At 46.4% G+C, this 6,262-nt stretch overlaps 1 protein-coding gene across 1 annotated transcript in view; it reads right to left on the reverse strand.

Moving 5' to 3' along the window:
- Positions 1–5,068, reverse strand: part of PARP4 (poly(ADP-ribose) polymerase family member 4) — a 61,249-nt gene extending 56,181 nt beyond the window's left edge. The window contains exons 1-2 of the mRNA XM_019472093.1: positions 4,764–5,068; positions 3,327–3,440 (exon numbers count right to left, since the gene is read on the reverse strand). The gene's annotated coding sequence lies outside the window, so the exon portion shown is untranslated. The remainder of the gene's footprint in view (positions 1–3,326; positions 3,441–4,763) is intronic.
- Between the last annotated feature and the right edge of the window lie 1,194 nt (positions 5,069–6,262).

The raw sequence follows: 6,262 nt of genomic DNA on the forward strand, positions 1-6,262 counted from the left end.
CTATGAAGAAAGGCTGAGAGAGTTGGGGTTGTTAAGCCTAGAGAAGAGAAGGCTTTGGGGAGACCTTCTTGCAGCCTCTCAGTACTTAAAGGGGGCTTATCAAAAAGATGGCAGCAAACTTTTTGGCAGGGCCTGTTGTGACAGGACAAGGGGGAATGGCTTTAAACTACAGGGGGGTAGATTTAGACTAGATATAAGGAAGAAATTTTTTACGCTGAGGGTGGTGAAACACTGGCACAGGTTGCCCAGAGAGGTGGTGGATGCCTCGTCCCTGGAAACATTCCACGTCAGGTTGGACGGGGCTCTGAGCAACCTGATCTAGTTGAAGATGTCCCTGCCCACGGCAGGGGGGTTGGACTAGATGACCTTTAGAGGTCCCTTCCAACCCAAACTATGCTATGATTCTATAATGCAGACACACTGCTAACACTACAGTAACTAGCATGAAGAGAACATAAATTCTTTTTACTAATGACTCTTTGGATCCCAGTACACCATGTCCATATCGCATCCACATGGTTAGTATTGGTGTCACTGGTAAAGACTTTGTTTTTACTCTATTTGTATTTCTGGAAAAGCTACTTGATTATGTAAATTTTCCACAGTGACTTAAGGCCAAATAATTTTATTTGTGAGATAACTGGACAAAACTGACACTCTAGAATACTTGGCCTCTCCAAATTCATCCTGGACTCACAGGAGGAGGCAGAACAAATAAGAAATTGCTTGTTCGAAAGTAAAGATAATGTGAAAGGAAAGCAGTTCTTCTGTTAGCCAAAAATGTCTGATATTAAGTGCCCTCTCTCTTGGAGAAGCCATTCGGAGCAAAAATGACCTTTCTCTAACTTAATGAGAGCTCCCACATAGACTGCAAATTCTGATTAAGCTTCTATCCTCCTACTTCTGTAAGTAAACAACACCTACATTGAAGACTGCAAAAAGGAAAGCAGATGCTGTTTGAACTACTTGCGTTCATTTACCAATTCACATTTTTCTGCACTATGTATGTGCAAATGAGGAAACATTTATTAGAACAGTTTCTTTACTAGTTTCTTAGGACTAGTAACAAATAATTTAATTACCCAATTGGTTCTTCTGCCTTAACAATTAGTATACAGCACTTCACAATCTAAGATAAGATTATTATGTGATTAATTTAACAAGGACCCAAGTTTAGAGCAGATGATTAGGATAAGGCTTCAGATAAAAAAACCCAAACACGTTAGCCTGAGGTAATTTTAGGGTGAGATTTAGAGTATGTTACCCATACTACATTTAAGGAATGTGGCCTATTTGATTTTCAATGTGTGCAAGTAAAGTTGTTCTTCAGTGCAGTAAAAAAGGAATCAGATGGCCAGCTACGGTGGAAGAACTTAAATTATTAGCTAAAAAATAAGTAGTCAAGGAGAGAGAGCAACATAATTAATTTAAATTTGGGTTTTCATGATAACCTGGAAAATCAATGCTATCAGACACAATTTTATACACATCTGTGTAATTTTATCTCAGAAAGGTAATCTATAGGAAGGGCCCAAATCATCTACTGCACTATAGGACAGGCTGGATCGATGGGCCGAGGCCAATTGTATGAGATTCAACAAGGCCAAGTGCTGGGTCCTGCACTTCGGCCACAACAACCCCATGCAACACTACAGGCTTGGGGAAGAGTGGCTGGAAAGCTGCCTGGCGGAAAAGGACCTGGGGGTGCTAGTTGACAGCCGGCTGAACATGAGCCAGCAGTGTGCCCAGGCAGCCAATGGCATCCTGGCCTGTATCAGAAATAGTGTGGCCAGCAGGAGTAGGGAAGTGATCGTGCCCCTGTACTCGGCACTGGTGAGGCCGCACCTCGAATACTGTGTTCAGTTTTGGGCTCCTCACTACAAGAAGGACATTGAGGTGTTAGAGCGTGTCCAGAGAAGGGCAACGAGGCTGGTGAGGGGTCTGGAGAACAAGTCTTATGAGGGGTGGCTGAGGGAACTGGGACTGTTTAGCCTGGAGAAAAGGAGGCTGAGGGGAGACCTCATCGCTCTCTACAACTCCCTGAAAGGAGGTTGTAGCGAGGTGGGTGTTGGTCTCTTCTCCCAAGTAACTAGCAATAGGACGAGAGGAAATGGCCTCAAGTTGCGCCAGGGGAGGTTTAGATTGGACGTAAGGAAAAATTTCTTTACTGAAAGAGTGGTGAAACACTGGAACAGGCTGCCCAGGGAAGTGGTGGAGTCCCCATCCCTGGAGGTATTTAAAAGACGTGTAGATGTGGCACTTAGGGACATGGTTTAGTGGGCATGGTGGTATTGGGTTGACGGTTGGACTCTCTGATCTTAGAGGTCTTTTCCAACCTTAATGATTCCATATACCGGATAGAACTGGCAACTCTGTAATGGTAATACGTGCATATCAGGCAGACAGCGGATCAAAGGGCATATGATGTCACTATATACCTATATTTTGGGACTCCTGTTTTTGTTTTTTATGTCATTAGCAGTGCTTTTGGCATAGAAGTACTCTCTGCTCACACAAAAAACAACTCTCCATATTTTAACTAAGAGGTTTTCACAAGATACTGTTATCTGAGGTGATAAGAATCTTTTACGATGCAACCTTGTTATAACTTGGCTATGTGGGAAACTGTACCTTTAAGAAGCTGTACTTTGTGGTATAAAGTCTTATTTTAAGCTGCTTTTATCAACTTTATTTTGACTCGTCACAAACAAGACAGATAAATTTGAGGCATATATAACGGCAAACGTGTCACTGCTAAAGGCTTCCTTTAATAACCATAGTATAGATCTGGGCACTGCCTTCCTCTTCACTAGAGCTCTGTGTGCACTCGTTTTCTCAATATATTCTCTAAAGCAGATTCTGGATACTGCTAAAGTATCACCAGAAGTTGTCTGCTCAGGAAATAATGAACTCTATTTGCACAGCCAAAACAAAAAGTTTATTAGAAGGCAATGAAATACATACAACCAATTGCAAGCATCAGCCCTGCCTATACATCCATATGTCATCCAGAACACACCAGAAGCAACTGAGATTGGTAGCTACATGTGGTGCAAAACTCCACAAAAGTATTTCATATTACATTTGCTTATGAAAAATCAAGCTGCTAAGAACTGAGAAAAAAATTCTTCCGAGAACTGATCTGTAAATAAACCGTAGATCAGCCAGTAAGCAGAAAGGTATGCATAAACTTGAGGGATTCATTGTCTCCAAGTCTGTCTGCAAAGACACTCCCCCTTCTCTGTTCTCAGCACAAGAGGTATTAAGTGACCCCTGATCCCACTCTTCTCTTTAGATTTTGAGGGAGCCAAATCGTTTACACTCACCTGTTCAGGCAGCTGCCCTCCCTGAAGGATCTCCCTCCTTCCCCAACAGTGCGGGGTACAGCTGGAGAACCTGGGTGTTGTAGGTAGGAAGGGCTAGGACACACTCGTATGTCTCTGCAAAATGCCCTAAGGGACAGGAACCCAGTCAAATAAATAAACCGAGCAAAGTGCAGTCTACTGCACAATAAGGGGCAGTAACCCTCGCTGCACTTGGGAGGAGGAGGAAATTGTCACTGTTAAAGCATAAGTGAACTGTGGAATAACCGACAGAGAGCAGGAAATTGAGTTAAACCTGTTCAAAGTCTGTCCCCAGCAACTTTTCTCTCCCTTCAGTGAAGATTTTATTCTCTTTCACTGTTGATGAATGCTACTACTGAATAGTAGCCTCTCTTCTCCTATTTCCCTAGAGAAGCAAACTTCTCAAGGAATTTTAGCAGTGTTTGGTTTTACTCTTTTTGAATAGCAAAATTTTCAAAATCAGAATATAAAACTATTGTATTTAATCTGTGTGTTGAGAATTAATTAACTGCTGCTAAACACTTTTATAACTGGAATACTGTGTTGTTGCAGCACCAGATAAGGAAGTTATGCAAAGTGGAACTGCTGACAATTATCACTGGTTTAATTCTCACAATTTTAATTTATGTTGGTGGAGATCCATAAGGCCCCAATAGCCTCAAAAGGATTTCACACAAGCTTGTACTTCATGATCAAACCACAAATTCAACACCATCGTTAGCAATGGATTATATTTTTAGCACAGAGAGGGACCCAAAAAATCAATTTTTATCATCCAACAATAGACCATGAATAATCTGTAGTCTTGTAAGGCCTTCAGTGTGCAGGTAAACTGAAAACAAACCTCTACTGTATTTTCCTACTAGAGATGTCAAAGGGACTGAATGTGATGCTGTGCTTTAAAAAAGCACAAGTACAAATCGTTTTACTTTCTAGCACAGTAGCTTATCACTGTTAATGCAGAATCCAGTCCGAGGACAATCATGTAGACAATATATTCATAACTGGCAAAACCAAAGCGCAGGAAAGATGATAGAAAGTTTAGCAGAAACAGCCCTGTGGAACTACAGAAAGTAACAGCGGAAATTAAAACTAGTAGTAGGCAACTGAAAAGGCTGTCCTGGGTTTACACAACCTAGAGCTCGGTTTTGTACTTGCCCACAACAGCTGCAAAAACAGGTCACAGGCTGCGACGTACCACAAGTTTTTGGAGCGTGATGCTCTGCCACTGACTGGAGTTTAGAGGAAAACACTAACTTCGCTCAGTAAGATAGAGCATGCCTAAAGCACAAAACGTCAGAAAGCCAGGTGATGCTTTTTGCCCATTTATCTTTCTGCTCCTCCCTTACTGCAGCTATTTAAAGATTAAAAGAGTGCAAGTAGCCGCAATAAAAGCGCACGAAAAGTCCAAAGCCTCACCCCTGCAGAAAACGCCACACCTCGAAAGGCTTGCGGACAGCTCACTAGACAGGAATCTCCTCACACACCATGCCGGGACAGCTGCTGAAGAACACTGCGCACATACGGCCTTCTGCCTCTCCAGCAGCGGCGCCGCCCGAAGAGAAACCCCGTCTCCCAGAAGGACCACCAGCGGCGACGCGGGGAGGACCCGGAAGCCGCCTCCACCTGCGGGCCGTCCGCAGGAGCGAGGGGAAGGCCCAGGAGCCTGAAAGGATCCCCGCCACCTCTTCCCGCTCCTGACAGCGCCGGGCAGGAACCAGGGCAGCAGCTACTGTGGGCGTACTATTTCACTGTTGAGGCCCACCAACGGCCTTTTCGCCGCTGAGTCTCTTGGGAGTTGTAGTTCGAGCGCCGAAGAACCGCCTCGCAGCTGGGCGGGGAAGGCGGCGGCTTGGGACTACCACTCCCAGCATGCTCGGCGCTGGGGCGGTGCCCAGCCTGCGGCGCCGGGAGGCTGTGCGATGGCGGCAGGTTTGTAATAGAGGGGTGGCGGCCAGAGCGGAGTGTTGCTGCGGAAGCGGCCTGAGGAGCGGTTCCGGTGCTGCCGCCCCGGTACCTGTGAGGGGCTGTGGGTCGGAGCTGTCGTGGTGCGGGTGCCTGGGGCCCGGGGAGCGGCGGGACCCGGCGGCGCACTTAGGGCGTCCTCTGTGAGGGTGTCGCGGTGCCGCGGGCTGGGGCCGTGTCCGTGTCCGTAGGGGAAGGGAGGCGCTGGGCCTGGCCGCTCGGCTCGGCTGAGGAGCGTGGCTGTGCTCGTCTCCCCACCGGCCTGTGCGCGTCTCCCCACCGGCGACCTTTGGGGGAATCCCTTCGTCCCTCCTCGCCTCGCCGGGACGGGTCAGCTTCAGCCCTGCCAGCTCTTTTGGTTGGCACGCAGGTACTGCTTCACTTAGACTTTAGGGGAAGCTTTAAACTGGCAGGCTGCCACGAAACGGTCTCCAAAAGGTGACAGGAAAAATAGCGTGAGCCCTGTAGCCTTGAATTTGCCTATGCAGGAATCTGTACCTCGCTGGGAACTTCCAGTGGCGTCTCAAAACAGAAGGCAGTTGAAAAACATTTTCCTAAGGGAATTTTGCTGTTTCTCCTAGTCACGGTTTCAAACTTTGGTTGAAAGCGTAAGCCCTTTTACAGCGTGAAAATTAAGTGAGAGCTGGCATGAACTGATCCCTTGGGAACAAGGAAGCTTTAGGAAGTTGTTTCCTGATCAGCAGGACTGTTGAGCCTGGGCTGCTGTGGTTGTCTGTCCTTTGTCCCCTGGCCCCTTCTTTCCTCTGTATTCCCTGTGACACACCATATGCACAGGCAGAGAGTTAATTGCCCTGGGACTAGTTTGAGGTAGCAGGGCTGAGTGGTCAGGCGCTTGCTGCCACATTGTCATCAGCAGCAGTTCTGTCTCTTTTCCTTCCTAAGTGAGGAAATCACTTTGGGTCTCCTGTCTACCTGAATTCATTCATGATTTA

This window comes from Aptenodytes forsteri, unplaced genomic scaffold (genome assembly GCF_000699145.1).
Source record: "Aptenodytes forsteri isolate BGI_AS27 unplaced genomic scaffold, ASM69914v1 Scaffold307, whole genome shotgun sequence".
Classification (NCBI taxonomy): domain Eukaryota; kingdom Metazoa; phylum Chordata; class Aves; order Sphenisciformes; family Spheniscidae; genus Aptenodytes; species Aptenodytes forsteri.